A 20,387-nucleotide genomic window follows, 5' to 3' on the forward strand; every position below is an offset into this window, starting at 1 on the left:
ATGTTTTAGATGCAGGTTGACCCCTTCATACCCAATGTGGCCATCAGCTAGCTGGTACCTCTCTTTATCCCTAACTATGTCACTCGCTACTCTAGAGGGTGGCATGAGACCAGGAAATGTGGCACAGGGATCAGTACCCAACAGAGGATGAGAGATTGTAGACTTGACTGGGAATCATCTCTTACAGGACTTAATAATACTGACCTGATGTTGTTAAATGGTGACTAGGATGAGAGAACTAAGGAATCCAGAACCATCTCAGGTGTAGGGTGACCCAGGCATTGGATAACCATGAACCCCAGGAATATCCCTCAGTTAACTGCTGCCAATATTGTAGGACTGGCCATCTGAAATGAGAAGCTGTTCCTCTTTGGTACTTGAGACTAAGCTGCAAAACAGAACCAATATTCTATCTTACATCTACCAGAAATGAACAGGCCTTTTTTTAATCTCTTTTTTTTCTTTCTTTATTTTTTTAATATTACATTCAAAAAATATGAGGTCCCTATATACCCCCCACACCCTTCCCCCCACTCCTCCCCCCATAACAACAATCTCCTCCATCATCATGAGCTATTCATTGCATTTGGTGAATACATCTCTGAGCACCGCTGCACCTCATGGTCAATGGTCCACATCATAGCCCACATTCGCCCACAATCCACCCATTGGGCCATGGGAGGACATACAATGTCCGGTAACTGTCCCTACAGCACCATGCAGGACAACTCCAAGTCCTGAAAATGCCACCACATCTCATCTCTTTCTCCCATTCCCTACCCCCAGCAGCCACCATGGCCACTTTCTCCACACTAATGCCACAATTTCTTCGATTACTAATCACAATAGTTCATGAATAGAATATCAGTAAGTCCAATCTAATCCATACTCTATTCCTCCATCCTGTGGACCTTGGAATGGTTGAATCCACTTCACATCTATATCAACAGGGGGCTTAGATTCCACATGGATGCTGGATGCAATCCTCCTGCTTTCAGTTGTAGGCACTTTTGGCTCCCTGGTGTGGTGGTTGACCTTCTTCATCTCCATGTTAAGTGAGTGGGGTAAGTCCAATAAACCAGAGTGTAGGAGCTGAAGACTGTTGAGACTCTGGGCGTGGCTATCACATGGTCAGTCCAGAGATTCAGGTCGCCTGGGTATACATTAAACCCCAGCACCAACTACAGTTCCAGTAAAAGTAACAGGAGAGGCTTGTGAACAAAGATCACATCTGAGTCCAGCTCCATCACACAGAAACACAAACTCCAAAGTAGGGCTAACTGACATGGCATCAAACTCCATCTGCCATGACCATAGAACCTGTGGGTCTCTGTAGGCCTCAGAAGAACCAATACAAGGGGTTGTATCTACTTTATCTGTCTCTGGGACTCTGCTGAGGTGTGCATAAGGGCAACCCCTCTGATAATCCCCCAGCTCTTTTTGGAGACTCATAGCCATATAAACTCATTTGTCCTTTCCATTTCCCCCTCTGATTCAGGTCAAAAAGCATTTTTAACTCCTGATATTATATGTAGATTGAGATATTCTACTGGTCCAAGTTGACCCTTTAATTCAAGGTCATTTTCTAGTTACGTCATCAGCTGGTACTTGGTAGTAATCCCTCGGCACCAGGGAGGTTCATCCCCGGGAGTCATGTCCCACACTGGAGGGAAGGCAATGCATTTACATGCTGAGTTTGGCTTCAAGACTGGCCACATTTGAGCAACATGGAGGCTCTCAGGAGATAACTCTTAGGCACCCTGCATTTCTAGGCCTTGTTATTATTTCAGGTGCACAGGCTCACAAGCATAGTCATTAGTATCAAGGGCTCATTTTTGGACCTTCATTCTTTTTTGGTCTTTGCTGTTGCACTTGGGGGATTGTTGCTTGAACAGGCCTTTTAATCATTTATTTTTCTTTGCAAATCTATTGATCATTTCCAAAGAGTTTTTTTTTCAGTCACACAGTAACTTGAAGGAAGATTTAATTTTTTCAAGAACAACTTCCATCATAAGGCTCTCTGTCCCCTGAGCCTGTCTCCACAGTGAATACTGTCACCATTCCAGTAAGGTTTGACACCAGTCAACTGACACTTATATTCTCTCCCTCAGAATTCCTCATCACTTCATATTTACTTCTGCCCAGTGCCAGGTTCCTCCCTGCTGCCTGTTGCTTCCATAAAGGACCTACATCTTTCATGAGAAAAGTAAACTCATTAGTCTACTTTGATTTGGAAATGAATCTTGAAGAAAGGCAAGCCTGTTTTTGGCTTGCTGAAACTCTAGCATCATACCCAATTACACATTATCAGCCTGGAAAATCTAAGTGCCTAGAATCCAGCCCCACCCCTGCAGCCCCCAGCTAATTTAGAGCAATTGTCCTTCTCTGGCTTATTACGAAGTGTTCAATACCTTTTTTGCCTATGTGCGTATTTACAAAGGCCAACTTGGTTTCTAATCCTGGAGCAGGATGAAGCATGGGTCTTCATGTGGATAATTGTATCCTCCCTGCCTCACAGGATATTAGTATTCTCTAAACAGACCAAAGTACTTCAAATGAATTGACCTAGGCTCGATTTGAGACAGTTTCAGCAGAGGCATCTCAAGTGGTGTCTAGTACTCCCAGACATCTCAGGCAGATGTGTGAGTGGCTTTCCAGGCAACCACATCAAATAAGACCCAAACATCTGAGTCCCCCTTGTTTTAGTTTGCTTGACTTGCTCCAGATAAAATCTACAGTTCTGATCTGCAATGGGCAGGAAGAAGCGGAACTGGAATGAGAAGAAGAAAGAGGGAAAACCAGGAAAAGTGACAAAGGGATTGTCAGGAGAAAGTTTTTTTTCATATGGATGTTGTAACCTACACTGTGAGTGTTCTGATACACTAAACTCTTGATTATTTAGCTCTTTTAAAATTATCTGTAACAGATGAAGTTTCCCAGGTAAAGAAACTCTTGATTTGCTCTCTGTTAATGTGACTTCCTTTGGCATAGGAAAAATTTAATGGATTCAAAAGTCCTCATAATATCTAGGTTCGTATATTAAAATTAGTTCCCTGTCTCAGCCGTTATCTTCCATATATACCAGTCTGTGACATGATTATAACAAAATCCATTTGTAAAGGAACCCCTGCATAACATTATTTCAATACTAAATATAACAAACGTAAGTTTGTAATTTAATTTATTGCACAGAATGGTACAGTAAGTTTTCAGATTGGTTTATTAGATAGAGTGCTCTAATTTGAACAAGTTTGGTGAAAACAATGGAAAGAAGATGAAAAAGTACTGTGGTTGGCTTTTGTTTCAGTTCCATCCCTCTGACATTTACTGAGTACTTGCTATATACAATGTTGTGTGCTAGGCATTAGAGTTTCAGGTTGCCAGACTTCAAGAAATGCAAACAAGATAGAGGGATTCTTGATCTCATGTAAAAGGCCTTGTATTTGGAGTCAGGCAGACCTAGATTAAAGGTCCAGCTCCATTATTTATTGTGTGCCCTCTCTCAGACTCAATTTCTTCATCCATAATTTAGAGATACATCCTTCACAGACTTATAATGAGCATCAAATGCTACAATGAATGTGAAAATCTTTGGTAAACAACAAACAGCTAGATAAATGTGAAGCCTTATTATGAAAGTGCAATCACTAATAATTTAGCTGGTATAGTTGTTCATGACACTTCCCAGTTGGCTTTTACCTTGAGTTACTTGGTATATGCTGTAATATATTATAGCACCAATAGGAAGAGCATCACAAGAAACCCCTCTTGATCACCTTAAATCAAAAAGTACCATCAAAATCCTGTTTAGAAGCTGATTCTAGCAATTAAGAGAACTATATGTTATGTTCAACTACCATATCAGGAAAAACCTGTGTTTACCCTCTTAGAAGGCTACTTGAAAAAAAATCTTTCCATTTTGCTAAACTTATCTGTACATACCCTGCCTCCCCACTACAACCCCCATACAAGTTTATTGTTAATTCTGTGTATACTACAGCATTACACAAAGAAATGGAAAAAAGAAAGTATCAATACAGAGTTGTCTTTCTGAATACTTTAGGATATTTATGAATACTTTCATAAGATTTGGATTTAGCATAGACATTTTGATCACCTTGGAGGAGAATCAACTTAATTTTTATTTCTTCTTCCTATCATTCAAATAAAATTGTATAATATTTTCCAGAATGACAACTAGTAATGTGACCTTAAACAAATACCTGATCCTGGGACTCTGAGCCTCAGTTTTCCCATAATATAACTCGAACAGTGGGCTTCATCAAGGGCTTGAGTCTTACAGTTTTGATTATATGTCAAAAGCCACACAGAAAGGTTTGTTAGTTTTTGAGCCCTTTTTTCAGATTCTTTCCCCACTGCTCCCAGAAATATAATCAAGACCTGAGTGCTTTGACTTGCATGGTAATTTTAGCCACCTCAATTCACAACTAAATAAGGTATCAATTATGTGTTTAAAAGTAGACTGGATGAATAGATTATTGAAATAGTGGAGGGCAGAAGGACTGTCTCTGTATCTTAAGGGAAGCTGGCACTATCAGCTGGTAACTATTTGGTCTTGAAGCTTTAAGAGCTATCTGGCTTCCTCTTTAGTGTTTTATTCACTGGTGATGGGAACTCCTCAGCTCAGAGATACATAATGCATATAGTATTTTCCTTCCTGCTTCTAAGTCTACCTACCTGTTCCTTGCATCTTTTCTTAGTAGCTCTCAGTGTTTCAGAAAGGAGCATGGGGGAGGTTAGATTATCAGGGAGGTTCTCTTAAAGACTACCTCCAAAATCTCAACTACCCAAGCACAAGAATAGGCCTTTATTTGTACAGGGTTCATATCTAACTGCTTTTGAAAACAATATGTTGCTAATTGCTTCAAGAATTTAAATCCTTTGCCTACTTTTCATTTGAGAAAACACAAATATAACGGTCCAGATAAGGACCTTTCTTCTAGTGAGTTAGCTGCAGCTTTTTCACAGCCAATAATTAGAATAAATGCCGAGCCATCTCGCACTTTTCTCTGCACTTCCCAAGGAAACAGTCTTATTTTCTAAAATATAATTAGAATGAAAATCTTGCCCTCTCTGCTCTCTTCTGCCCTGGTCCTTTCCTTTTCCCCACTTCACCTCTTCTCCCTAAACACTGCTTCATTTTGCATTTTCCAACCCTTGATTTCTCAACTTTTAGTAAATAGCATTGACCTTTCCTTAACTCCCTTTTCTCCTGGTCCATGGAAGATTGTAATTCTTTCAGGATTTTCAGGCAGCAGCCAAACTCCATAAGAGGAAAAGGACCATGGAGCCTCAGAGCATGTGAGATTCTGAGGTGTGCAACCTTTCCTTCAAAGGTCACCCTAGCATATTTGAGAAGTCCCTCTTCTACTAGAAGCCTAAACCCTATATCTGAGATTTGGAACTCCTAGCAAATCTACAGGTTTTTTTTTTTTTTAATTTTTTTATTTTTTATTGACTTTGTAATAATATTACATTAAAAATATATATGTGAGGTCCCATTCAACCCCACCCCCCCCACCCCCCCCTCTCCCCCCCCCCCCCCAACAACACTCGTTCCCATCATCATGACACATCCATTGGATTTGGTAAGTACATCTTTGGGCACCTCTGCACCTCATATACATTGTTTTAAAACCTGCATGATCCTTTAGTTAGGAAGATGGCTCAAGGAGCACCTGTCCATGGTCTAATATCAAGATGGATGCTATGAATATTTCCTGTCTTGAAAGCAGTGTTGATGCCAGTTGTCTCATCATTCTCCATTCTCAAGAGCATCCCAGCATTGCTACCTCAGAACCACATGTCCTGGATGCAAGAGTTCCAATTCTGAAATATTATTGATGATATGGTTCTTCTGGAGACAAGTTTCATCCATCTGTCTTTCCAGCCATACTTCCTGTCAGTCAACTAGCTACCACCTCTTTCCACCATCCACTCATCTAATTATCCATTTAGCAAATATTTATTGAGTGTCAACTATGTGTCAGACGTTATGCTAGGCATTTGGGGGGACTGGAGAGGAATAAGGTAAGATCACTAACCTCAAGAAGTTTACCTAAGGGGAGACAGGCAAAGATAATGAGTACACCTTAGCTTTGAAGACTAAATAAGAAATCACTGCGCAGAAGTTGACTGAAATATAAGGAAAAGGGCATTCAAGGCAATGGGCACAGTTTGAATAAAGGCACAAGTGCATGAGAAAATTCATTTAGAGTTTGAGGAAATGGAGAAGGCAAGCTGAAGCCATATTGAAAATGGATCTAGTTATTATGGACTTAGGGCAGTTGAAGATTTGTGACTGTGGAATAGACATAATTGCATATCACTCCATTTATGTGTATCTAGGTTTTTTCAGATAAAATAAAACTAGATAATTTATTGCCAACAGATATGAATCAAAAGAAATGTTAAAGAAAGTTCTGAAAGTTACATATGGTAAATAATTTACATTCCATTTCTCTAGCATATAAGAAAACAGATTAAATGTGGATCAGAGATAAATTTTAAACAGTTATATTCACTTATATATTCATCGTCATCATCCTCATAATTATCAAGTGATACAGTCTCCTAAGTGTCACTGTTCTGAGTGCTTTACACTCGTTATTTTAATTAATCCTTCAAGTCTAGTTCTGACATAGGTATTGTTATTACCATTTTAATAGAGGAGGAAAATGAATTGATTAGTTCCATGACTTGTCCAAAGCCAGACATCTAATAGGTGGTAGGACCATAAATCTAGACTCATCTCCCTTACTTTTTTAATTCTTTATTTTTTTATTTTGAAAGAAGCTTTAGATTACATAAATGTTACATCAAAAATATAAGGGATTCCTATATAACCCACCTCATTCTCCTCTCACACTTTCACCGTTTACAACATCTTTCATTAGTGTAATAAATTTGTTACCATTGATGAACACATATTGAAGCATTCTACTAATCATGGACTATTAGAATTTATACTTTGCACTGCACAATTTTATAGAATTTGACAAAATGTATAATGGCCTGTATCTATCATTGCACTTTCATGCAGGACAATTCCAATATCCCAAAAATGCCCCAAGTTGTACATATTCTTCCCTCTCCGTCTCCTAAGAACCTCTGGTGGCCACTGCCTTTATATAAATGATACAAATTCTTCCATTGCTAGAAAAGTCTACTTTTGTCCATATTTGCATTCCTCTTTTCTATTTGTTCATTCCTCAATTTTGAGGATTTGGGGATGGTGATACCCACTCTGTTTCTTTGGGCAAATGGGTGAAACAATCTTGCTAGCAGTTGTAGATACTCTCTGTTTTTTGGGGGATGGGTGTTGTCCATCATCCTTTTGTTAGTTGTCCTGGGAGAATCCAATAAACTGGAGAGTAGGTGTTACAACTCTGCTGAGATTCAGGCTCAACCAGCATATGGATAGACCAAAGATTTAAGTCTCTGGGACCTATATTACCAAGTACAGTGCTAATTATAGGTTCAAATAAATGGGGCAGAAGAGCCATAGGTAGGGAAATTATAAATGAGTCTAACTCTGTTACATTGGGGAGCATATATTCCAAAGTAAGGTCCTTTATAAGAGAATTGGTAGCAGCATGAATTTTGTATCTGTGAAGGCCTAAATTTTAGAAAGAGAGACAATAGGCCTCTTGCCTTTGTCTACACCCATGTTTTCTGGTGTGGGTTCTTAGAAAATTTGTTCCATATTTTGATCCATGAAAAATGATTTCCATATCCCTAAAACTTAGGGAATTCTGCATTAGATGGTCCTGTTCAGGAAGATTTACAATGCATATTAGCATATCCCAGGCCCTGACAGTTCCTGCAAATAAATAACCCAAAGATCTTTGTAACTCAGGATTTCCAAACTTAATTCAACTACAGAACACTTTTACCACATAACAACTGTTAATATTCTACAACGCTAGTATTTTCTGGAATGTACTTTGAAAAACTTGGGTATAGATAGTCTTTTCTGTCGTTGGATAATATCCCTAGCCCAGGTAATCCGTTTTTCATAAGTGTCATTGCTCACCAGGTGAATCTACCAAGAATGCATTAATGACCAAGAGCAGACCATTCTCATTTCATTTCAAGACTAGGTACAAGTAGTTACTAAGGACACTAAAGTAAACCATGTTGGGTCTGTAACATTGTTTTCATACACATAGGGTAGCATGCAATCCAGTCCAAAGAAGGTTATTGCCCAAGTCATCTAATGACTACAATATGTATTCCTGACCCAAGGAACATGCTAGACAAGTTATTTCTGAGAAATATAACTTCTAGCATCATTTAGAGTGATCAGTAAATATTTTGGATATCTAGAATAGTCTGCCCTCGAATTTAATAGCCATTTTTTCACTCTCTAATCAACATCTACCCAGAACCTCATCATGGTGCTACTGAATAACTAAATTGCTATAATGAGAGGCCTAGAAATCACAGGTTCACAGAATTTCAGTTCACTGCCCTCTCAGTGACTGAATCCCATCTACCTCTTGTTCAGTAGCAGAATGTCATAAAGAATTATCAATATGAGCCTCAGTTACTGGGATTTCTTCCCTTCTTCTTTGACTCTGTAGACTAGAGCCCTAGAGGGCTTTAGAATGGAGATGTAAGTGGTGTCAGTTCCAAGGATTGCTGCTCCCCACACATCATTCTTAGATATACAGGTGCTCCAACAAATCTGCATATATGAGACGTTTATGGAGGAACAGCATTGCTCCATAAACTTTGACATCAACATGTGACTCAGCACTTAAAAACCAAGCTCAGTTTTGTTTGGCTTCACTTTGCTTTTGTACAAGGTAATATTGAATAGGGGAAAAGGCACGATGGACTCAGATATAAACAGGCCTTGTTTCTAGTCCTAGATCTGCCACTCACAATCTAGAATACTTTGGTAAATCATTAGATCTCTCTGAGCGTTGGTTTTCTCAACTATTCTGTGGAGATAAAATCTTCCTTAGAGAATTGTTATAAGTATGCAAAGAAACTGGAACATAGTAGGCACACAATAAATATCACTGTAACAGCCTTTTGTCCTTTTCTATACGAGAATCAGCCTTTGTTCAGACTCCCAGACAACACTGGGACCTGTTCTTTCTCTGTTGTTACAGTGTGGCTTTTGATTTTTGTCTCTTGGTTCTTTGGCCTCTGAATCACCCATAAAATTTGAAATCGTCTCTCTAAGGTCTAGTTTGCCATCCTTCAGATTATATACATATTTGATGACACATTGGAGGGAAACAGGTAAACTTCTGAAGGGAACTTTGTATAGGAAGAGAAAAAAGACTTTTAATTCTTCTAAACAAAATAATCAGGGCAAAACATACATGTTTTTCTCTGTCTCTGAGCTTTGTTTTGGATGAACTATGGTTATAGGTAAGTAGTTTTTTCTAATCAAAATTGATGATGTCCCATATCTGGTCCTTGAATGAGTATCTCACTTGTAAAATTCCCACGTAAAATCCTTGAAGTTTTTTTTTTAAGTTTAATGATAACAGAAAGATTTTAGAGCTGTTTTCTTTTGCCTTGCATGCTTCAAAATCCCTCAGTTGTTCTTGGGAGTATAATATGATATCATAGTCAATATTTTTAAAGGTAGTAGGCTAAAAGCTAAGAGTATACCGCATATCATAGGCAATATGTACAAAGAAAACTATTTTCCAAATATAACAATTCCGGGGAAAAAAGGTCTCATTTGAGCTGATAAGATAATTTATTGTTTGGAAACATTTTACTTTTGATTTAAGAAATGTGCCATTGTTGTTACAAATGGTAGCATATATTCCTTATGATCATGAAAGACTTAAGGTATTTTCTTATTTTACTGAACTTATACCATAGACAATTTACCCGAATATGAGGCTTTTCTTAGAGAATTTTACATATCCTTTGAGATAATGTTGCTATGAAGTAAAACTAAGGGGAAAAAAATCTACATGGCTACCCAGAAACCAAATCAACATCGAATTGTCTTATTGATAATATTTCCATGAAACAAATACCTAGGAATTAAATTTTGAAATGGCATCACTACTATGGATCACCTCTTTTGGAATCGGGCTACATTCTCTTCAGTCCAGTTAATCCTTGCTAAATTTTTAAAGCTCTGTTTCCAGGCATGTACATATCTTACATTCTCCTGCTTAATAACCCCTTGGACCAAGAAATCTGTGGTTGAGGTGCAAATTGTTGAAGGACATTTCAGCTTTCTAGCAGTCAATAATTTAAATCATGTGAGTAATGATCTTGAAGAAATAACCTGAAGAAAATTTGGACTGGCATTTGGAACCGAGAAGAAAATCTGGGTCTTGACCAAAATTAGCTCACCAATCCAGTCATGCATAATGAGGTGTCGTGCTTGCCATAATGAATCTGAAAACAGAGGATTCTTCCCAGAGAAGAAAATGAGGAATGAAAGTTTTTTTAATAGTCTTTTTAAATCATTTTTATTTTGTTTTATTTTATTTTTTACTTTTACCAGAGGACTTTATTTACAAATGTTGCTTTTTTTATATTAAGTTGTCTTTTTTAAAAAGATATATAGATCACAAAAAATGTTACATTAAAAAATATGAGGTTCCCACATACCCCACACCTGAAATCCCCACTCCTCCCACAACAACAAACTCTTTCTTCATTGTGGCACATTCATTGCATTTGGTGTATACATTTTGGAGCATTGCTGCACCACATGGATTATAGTTTACATTGTAGTTTACACTCTCACCCAGTACATTCAGTGGGTTATGGCAGGACATAGAATGTCCAGCATCTATCCCTGCAATATCACTTCGGACAACTCCAAGTCCCAAAAATGCTCCCACATCATATCTCTTCTTCCCTCTTCCTTCCCTTAGCAACTACCATGGCCTCTTTCCCCAGATCAGTGCTACCGGTTCTTCCATTATGAGTCACAATACTTCTGTAGTAGAATACCAGTAAGTTTACTCTAATTCATATTTTGTTCCTCCATCCTGTGGATACTGGGTTGATGATGACCACTCCACCTCTATATTGAGAGGGGGCTTAGATCCCATATGGTTGCTGGATGCAATTCTCATGCTTGGAGTTGTAGGTACTCTCAGCTCCCTGGTGTGGTGGTTGACCATCTTCACCTCTCTGTTAGTCAACCTGTGCAAATCCAACAAGCCAGAGAGTATGAGCTTCAACTCTGCTGAGGCTCGGGGTCCAGCTGGCACATGGCCAGTCCAGAGATTCAAGTCTCCTGTGTATAGACCAAGCCCAGCACCAACCACAGTTTCAGTAAGAGTGAAAGAAGAGGTATGTGTGGGAAGTTCACATCAGAGTCCAACTCCATCACACTCAGGAACACAAATTCCAAAGTAGGACCCACTGACAAGGCCCTGAACTCCAGAGCCAACTGCTATGATTGTAGAACCTGTGTGTCTCTGTCGACCTCAGGAGCACTAATACCTGGGGTCATATCTACTTTGGCTGTCTCCGGGATCCTGCTGAAGTGTGTGTAAGTGTGACTCCTCTGGTGCCCCCTGACATTTTTTTGAAAAGTCTTAGCCATATAAACTCACTTGTCTTTACCATTCCCCCTTTTATTCAAGGTCTGTTTCTAGTTGCATCACCAGTTAGTGTTGGTAGTAATCCCTCAGAGCCAAGGAGGCTCATCCCCAGGAGTCATGTTCCACGGTCGGGGGAAGGTAATATGTTTACATGCTGAGTTTGGCTTAGAGAGTGGCCACATTTGAGAAACATTGAGGCTCTCAGGAGGTAACTGTTTGGCACTCTGCAGCTCTAGGCCTAGCTGAAATTTCAGGCACAGATGCTCTTAAGCATAGTCATCAATATCAATGGCTCATCATTGGATCATCCTGCTTCACTTGTCTTTGCTCTTTCACTTGTAAGATTGTTGCTTTTCCATTGGGGAATGTGACAGAGCTCCCCTGGCTAGGAACTCAGCACTCCCTCAGTTGTGGATTGTAACTGTATCTACTATGAAAATACCCAACATATATCCGAACATTTTTATGTACCCTGTATACATGCCCTGGAGAACTCCCTCCCAACCATGTGTTCCCCATCAATAATACCCCACACCAGCATTCCACCCCTGACATAGTTGAACCCCAATGTGGTCCAAAACTTATTAAAAAATTAAGCCTAATATATTGCTAAATTCCATTAATAGGAAAATGAAATACTAGTGATAGGCTAAAAGATTAGAAATAGAATACATACTAATTAAGAAAAACTAATATAAAGTAAAAATAATTGGGGTATTAAAATGAAAAAATATCATAGAACTTTGTTTTTGACATTTTGCCTTTCATCGCTGTAATAGATGTTGCCCTGTATGTACAGTAGCAAGGTGATTTCTTTCATTTCTTCCTCAGTGTCAAAATGGAACCATGATTAATAGCTATGTTTCAAAGGGTTTGATATTCGATTTACTGCACTGTAAAGTCACATATACAATATAGGGGACTCCCATATATCCAATATCAAACCCTTTTCCCCTTCCCCACCAATGATCTTTTTGCATATTCATGTTATATTTGATGCAGCTGATGTACAGATATTGAAACATAGCTATCAATCATGGTTCCATTTTGGTGTACATTATGGGTTATATTTTAGACTGTTTTGAATCATTAGGTGTTAGGCACACAAACATTAATTTCGAAGCATTGACATTTCTGGGCTGAGTAGTAATGTTTGTAATATTCTGAGTTTGTTTGGCTGCTGTAAGAAATTGAGAAGAAAATAAGGAGTTTTTGTTGGTCTCCGAGTGGCTGTAATAAGATTGTTAAATTCTACCTCCTTTCTCTTCCCCCACATCCTCCCTCCTCCCCACCCCATTCTTGCCTACTAGTACAGAGAGGCACATATACACACAAACATACAAGCTCTTTAGTATATTTACCAATAAAGCAGACAAGAAAATAAAAATAAACTCCTAGTAATCAATTATCTTTTCCCCATCTCACTTCTGTCTTACAAATAGGTAAGAAAGGGGAAAATAAAACTCCTAATCCAAAGCAGCAGCCACCACTTCTCTTTGATTTTGCGTGCTTCCTCTTATGTCAGAGAGCCTGACCCTGGGATCCAGTTATAGAGTCTACTAGTGCAAGCCCCATCTTTAAACTGTTAGACTCAACAGTGTCTCTCTTTCATATTAGAAAAATTCTGAGTTGGAAATTGCAAGAATCTCAAAATGAGCAGATTCTGAAGAAAGGCTGACCTGCCTCATTCAGAATGAGGGCTCTAGAGATCTCTAGTAGATAGCCTAGAAATATATGCTGTCTGAAACTTAAGGGCATAAGCCCTTGTTCCTCACCACAGACTCTGGAGTTGAGGCTGGAGACTACTCTCTTGGTTGTTGATTTACCCCAATGGGACCAATGGTGTTTCCCTACCTCACAGGGCTGTTGTGAGGACTAACTCTGGAAGTAGCAGCAGTTGCTATTAATGTAGCCGTGCGTGTCATGACTGTTGTTTTCTGTAATATAATTTGTCATGAGTGAGTGTTTCTTGATTCCCTTGATCATATGTAATGGCAGACACTAACTCAGGCAGATTCAGTGAAGCTGTGGATGGCTTGTTTGCTTTCCATGATATGCCACAAGGAAGAAGTTTTGCTGATGGAACTCAAGGTTTAGGGAGCATGGACAAGAAGCCATTCTGCCTATCCAAGGCCCCTTTGGCCATTTTCTCCTGTTAATTAAGCAATTCATAGCTTTCCCCTTACTTCCATTCTGCTGGACTCCCTGTCAATGACCCAGCTCTTAGCTTCAGGTTCCATTACTGCACTGAAGGTAGCAGCTTATTTACAGCTCAGTAAATAAAGAGGAGATTCCTGCTTTTTCTGGAAGAGCTTTCCCAAGAAGGTAGCCAGTCAATCTCTCAAACATACCAGAAGATTATAATCAGACAGTTCTCTTCTCGCAATTCCCAAAGTCAAGGTGACTCTGTTTTCAGGAGCTCACAAAACACTTGAGCCTTTTGTAATGAGGAAGGCATATATGAGATCCATTTCCTCCTCTTATTTCCTATTGAAGCTAGGATGATGGAGGAAAATGGATCAGTCTTCACCTCTTACTTCCAGCCTTAGGGCCCCCCCAGTCCCCCACTTCTTGCTCACACCTCACACTTGACTCTACTTTACATGTGAGGACTCATTCGTCTCCAAAGCCAGCCTCAAACCTTGCTTGGTGTAAGAGGAGAGGTACCAAGAGTTTGTAATATGCCCTATCCCTGCTCCTATAACTTCCATATTGAAATCCTTCTCATGAAGGTGGAACTTCTGAGGCCAGGGACAGACAAATAGAAAAATCAAAATACTTCCCCTGCCTTGCCTGGGGCCTGCCTTTCCCACCGTCTTATTTCTCTAGTATCCGCCTACACATACAGACACACACACACACACACACACACACACACAGATGCACACACATCTTTCTTTTTCCTCTGACTCAGGAATATTCTGGAGTAAAACCAAGAAAGAACTTCAGGGGGAGGAGGGTTACCCCTTCTTGGGGCAGAATTTTAAACTCCAGGCCAACAAGAATTTCCCTAATGTTGATTGAAAGGCTAATGTGGTTTATTTTTTAAATGTTTTCTATTTGTTTGAATGTTGCATATTTCTAGTAGTGAATTTTCCTTTAATAAAGCCATTAATACACCAGTGGTATTTTCTTATTTACAACAGACTGACAGAATTAATGCCGTTAACATTGGGCTTTTTTTCTTTTTCTTTTTTCTTTTTTTTTTTTTCTCGTTTGCTTTCCAGGTCATGCTGACCTGTTCAGCTTGGACTGTTTCACATTTGTTTTTAATGTCAGTTTAAATGTAATTGTAAAAGCATGTATGCTCTAAATTCATGTAGTTATTTTTTCCAGTGGAAAAGCCTGGTATTCAAAAGCATTTCCAGGCTCTGCAATTTCACATGAGCTGGTTTATGGTAATGACCATGTACCCCTCACTCAAGATGGCATCTGGACAGTGAGCCCCCTTCTTCTGGCTCAGTAGTCTGAGTGATGAGACTTGGAAATAGTTTCTGCCTGACCCTGTGCTTTGGCAAAGATCTTTGGCTTTGCATATCATTCTATTATTAATTACATTTACTCCTCCATGAACTAAAATCCATTAGACTAAATAGTCCAAAATAAACCTTGAAAGATAAAATTTGATACTCTTTTCATTGGCTATTCCTTTGACCCAGGATTGGGACTGAAAGGAGCTTGGGGGAGGGGAGAGAAGAAACAAGGACCTTCTTGACTGAGAAAGATTTAGCCTATACTTATAATCCCACTTGGTTTTACCCTCTACTAATCCTCACTCATGCCTGCCAAGGACTAGTTCTATTGCTTGCCTCTTGTCCCAGTCCTATTTCTTCCCCACCCATGTCCAACTCCCACCACTGGCTATTCTCTCCATTAATATGCTACTCCATCTGATGAATTGAAAGAATACTTTCCTAAATATTAGGATAACTAGTTCTAATTCCAGCTTTGCCACTGTGAGACATACTGAGTTATAGTTGAACTTCATTTCCTCATCTGTAAAATAGGCATTGGTTTGGAGGGGAGGGAAAGTAATAGACAAGATCCAAGTCTTTCAAACATTTTGTGTCAATGAAATCTATTTTTTTTCAAAGCAAAGTCTGACACAGAGTCCCATATATAGGTACAGAATAAAGAATTACTGTTTTGGTTCAAAAGGAGATGCGGTGCTACCAACTATATACATGTCTCTTCTTTGGGGCTCAGAAAATTTTGTAGAAGACTTGGGCTCTACTATTATACTAGTTTGATGTCCACAGAGCCTTCTAACTGATTGTCTCTATTGTTAGATTTCAGTTCTTGTAGAAACTCTACATGTTTCATCAGTTAGGTTTTTCAGAAAGAAGTTCAACTGCTTGAGGTAAAGGGGAAGAAATGGAGCATTATGGGGCTTATTAACTAGCAATAGTAAGAACATTATTTATTGACCTACAGAATGTACTCTATGCTAAGCGCTTTACATGCATCCCTTTAGGAAGTCACAACAACCCTGTGATGTTGATCCTATTATCTTAGGATTCTGAAACCTGTCAATTTGCCTCTCTGCCTTTGGCTTGATACCAGCTGTTCAAGGTGAAAGTCCATATTTGTCACAGATTGCTATCCTAGGCAGTTTTCTCAGAATGTTTTCTAGCTAGAGAACCATTCTTGGAAAAAGTCACAGCCTGTCCACTGGCATACACTTTTACAGGAATCAGAGCACTATCACTGGGATCATCTTATTTCCTTCTAAAAATAGTCCTATGCATTAGTCAACAGACGTCACAATTATACAGATAAGGAAATTGAGGTGTAGGAGAAATAAAGGAATAGTTTTAAGGTCATTCCATAATACTGTGAATATCAACACCAATAACAATAATTCCTTTATTTTGTATACCACTTCAGAATTTTGATGCCATTACATTCTGCCTCCTACAATCCAGTGCATTCTTCACCATGGCTCAATCTTGGAGAGTACTTCTCATGACATAGAATCTGCCCTCTACTCTCAAATACCGCCATGGTGCCCATATTCTTTGTAACAATCTTATGAATTACATCCTGATATTATCCCTATTTTGCAGTTGAGGAAACTGAGGTGCAGAGACTCTTAAGTCTTGCCCAAAGCTATACATTTAGTAAGCAATAGAGCCAGGGTTCCAACTGAGATGGTCTGGCTCTGGAACCTATACTCTTTCCTATTACTGTTTATGCATACATAAAGAAACCAAGAATAAGAGAGGGAAAGGGACTTTCCTGAAGTCACACAGTGAGCTTTCCTGATTACAAATCAAGTGCTCTTCCAGTGTTCTAATTCTAAAGTCATACAATGAAATGCCCTGACTCTAATCCTAATGGATGGAAAGATGGCTGGTATTATTTAATACAGAAATCATGACTGGCTTTCCTCAGACCAAAATTTACTTGTAGAGTTCTGTTTTTCCAGCATAATGTTCATTTAGAAAATTGGCCTAGAATGCTTCCCACACAGGGCATCAGTCACTCCATATTGATGTTCACTAGCTCATTTACATATCTGCCTGGCCAGTGAAAGTACTTGAGCTTGTGATCCCTTAATTTAAGCATTATAATATATAAACACTTGTACATACATATACTCACATACATTCACATAAGTGCAGCCTGGACTCGTTTCATAAAGAATTTGAAGCCCTGCACCAGACCTACCTTAATGTTTACTTAGCATTTAGAATTACACTTAAGATCTGGATTCAGTTTTATGAACAGTCATGTGCTGAAGAAACTTAGTTATTATTTCCCATTTTAGAAGAGTTACCCTTCCCTGCTATATCCGGTTCTCCACCAATCTTTCTTTCCCCACTTCCCCATAGCTGAGTTACATACTCTCTACACTTTAAGAAAATGTGGGAAATAAATAAACCATTTTGTAGGGCTTACTATGTGCCAGATATTTACGCCTAAGTGTCTTAAGAAATTGGTAGCAGCATCCCCATTTTACACATGAGGAAACTGACTCTCGGAGAGGCTTAGCAAAACGCCTCAGTTATTAGGCTAGTAATTGATGGAGCTGGGATGTCAACCCAAATTTGTCTGACTCCAAAACCTGTTCCTTTCCCCTATATCTCGCTTCTGTTAAGAAGATATATTAGTTTTCTCTTGCTGCATAACAAATTATTACGAACTTAGCAGTTTAAAACAATACCCATTTATTAGCTCACAGTTCTGTAGGTTAGAAGTCTGGGCATAGTTTGCTGGGATTCTCAGCTCAAGATATCACAAGACTGAAATCAAGGCATTGTCCAGATTTTTTTTTTCTAATTTGGAGCTGAGGCTCCTCTTCCAAGTTCACATGATTGTGACAAGATTTATTTCACTGTGGTTGTACGACTAAGGTTCCCATTTACTTTCTGGTTGTCAGTCAGGGGCCACTCTCAATACTGAGAAACTGTCCTCATTCCTTGCCGCATGTTTCCTGCCATCTTCAAAGCCAGAAACAGAGAATCTTTCTCAAGTTGAATTCCCTTCATGTTTCAAATCTCTTTCCAGGAAGATCCCAGTCCCTTTAAGGGACCAACTGATTAGGTCAGGACAACTGAGGATTATTGCCCTATCTTAAATTCCACTGAATTGAGACCTTAATTACATCAGCACAACTCTGTCACAGAAGCCCCTAGATTAATGTTTGACTAAGTGGGAGAAGGTGTGTGTAACACAGGGGCTGGAAATCTTGGAGGTCCTCTTAGAATTCTGCCTACTGCAGAAGGTGATTCCTATACATTGCCAATTCCATGGTGAGAAATGGGGAAAAGAAATGTTCTTGGCCTTAGGTAGAGGAATTCAAAGTTTGTTAGCTCATGGAAATTTCACCTCGTTTTGTCTTTCTGCTGCCTTATATCTTAGGGTGTGGGGGGCAAAGACTGAGGCTAGAACAGTTTCTAAGTTTCACAGAGGTTAGAGAAACTACAGACGAATCACACATGCCCCTCCTTAAGGATCCACCATGAAACCTAATTTGAAAATTATTTTTCTGGTGCAATAGAGACAGCCACCAGACAAGCTTAATGCGACAGGTCTGAAAAGTGAGCTCCCCATAATATTCGAGCAGCAGGATCTAGGTAGCATGTCAACCCATGTGCACTAATCTGAACCCCCTGAAGAGTGTCTAATTCTCCAAAGAGCAGGTAGCAACAGAGAAGTGCTTTGTCAATAGCCCTCTCTTGTCACTGCTCTGATCTAAATCTGAGAGACAGTAAAGAGATGCAGAGCAACTCACACACCATTAAAATTACCTGCCTTTACTGCCCCCTTCCTCCTGGCTTCACAACTCAATTAAGCCAATGGTTCTCTACTTTAATACAGTGGATAGCAAGCCTCATATGGCAGAGGTAGATCTAATTCTGGGGCTCAGGTGCAGGAACTGGGAGGGGGTGGGGTGGCCTTCATGGAGGAAAACAAGGTCTTGGGCATTGAGTAACAGCTGAGACTAGCAAGCCTCATTGTCCAGCGTTCCAAGTCGTCTAGCAACATGCTGGCTTCTCCTGCTGAGAGAGAACAGAGGATCCCCTGGCAGAATGAATGGAATCCGATTTCAATTACGTTCAGTACAGTTACCTCTTTAGGTAGAGAGGACAGAACACCTGGTGCAGTTTGGGCTACTGTGGCAGCAGGGACTGCACATTACCCAGATCCTGGAGACAAGTAGATATATGGCTTCTCTTTCTCAAGCAAATGCTGTATAGGTCTTGAAGAGGAAAATGTGAAAATACTAGCTAAATTTCTCATTGGAACTACGCAGAGAAAGTAAATAATTTCATCTTAATGGATTCTCTCCTACAGTCTCAGCACACATTGATCTTGCTTATAATGAATTTGTTTAGGTCCACATCTACAAGTTATCACCCACTGAGAACTGAGTCAGTGGTGGGTGAGTTCAGGTTTTAAAACATACCTCACTGATCACACCACCACCAATTGTGTTGTGTGTCCCTATATCTTTTGAAAAAGTCCTTGGATTCATCTGTATAGAATTCATTTGAATTCTTTTTTTCTTTATCAAAGCATGAGTAATGGCTGGCAAATGGGACGTCTACCCCAGATAACAGCCTAGATTCACAATACTATTCAGAACTACTTAATGCAATGAAGAGAATGTTTTCATCTGTGCTGTTCAATATGGTAGCTACTAACCACATGTGCCTATTGAGTACATGAAACGTAACTAGTGAGACTGAGGAACTTAATTTTAAATTTTCTTTCATTTAAATTTAAATTTAAATTGAAGTAACCATATGTTTCTAGTGGCTAATGAATTGGGCAGGGACGGTCTAAAAGGGGCTCAGAGAGGTAGGCACTGAGATAGAAGGGAATTCGGTTAGTAAAAAGAAAACCACTATGACATAATGAATTCTAGATTAGGAATTTAAAACCCTGTTTCTAGTCTTGACTTTACCATTAATTTGCTAGGCAACCTCACCATCTCTGAGACTCAGATTCCTCACCTATGGCTTGAAAGGGTTAGACTAAAGTCTGAAGTCTCAAAACGGTAGCTTAGCACTGAGTTGAACTGTGAAATACAGTTGAGTTTCAGGAAATTTAAAAAATAATATATGAATGCTTTCAAAGTGTTTATGTGCTTGTGGCAAGAAGACATGCACTCCACCTGACCAGAGTTTCCACCATTCTCCTACACACACACACACACACACACACACACACACACACACACACACAGAGTATTATCTCTATAGGCCCTGAAGATATTTTAATCTGTGATTGCTGGGTAAGATGGTTTCTAAAAACCTTTGCTATTCTGTCATGCTATGAAACTTTGAGTTACCATAGTGCCCAAGATTTGTT

The 20,387-nt window shown here is 39.3% G+C and overlaps 1 protein-coding gene across 1 annotated transcript in view; it reads left to right on the top strand.

The window, feature by feature from the left end:
* AR (androgen receptor) overlaps window positions 1-20,387 on the top strand; it is a 194,250-nt gene that overhangs the window by 150,263 nt on the left and 23,600 nt on the right. The window lies entirely within an intron of this gene.

Source organism: Dasypus novemcinctus, chromosome X (assembly GCF_030445035.2).
Source record: "Dasypus novemcinctus isolate mDasNov1 chromosome X, mDasNov1.1.hap2, whole genome shotgun sequence".
Lineage (NCBI taxonomy): Eukaryota > Metazoa > Chordata > Mammalia > Cingulata > Dasypodidae > Dasypus > Dasypus novemcinctus.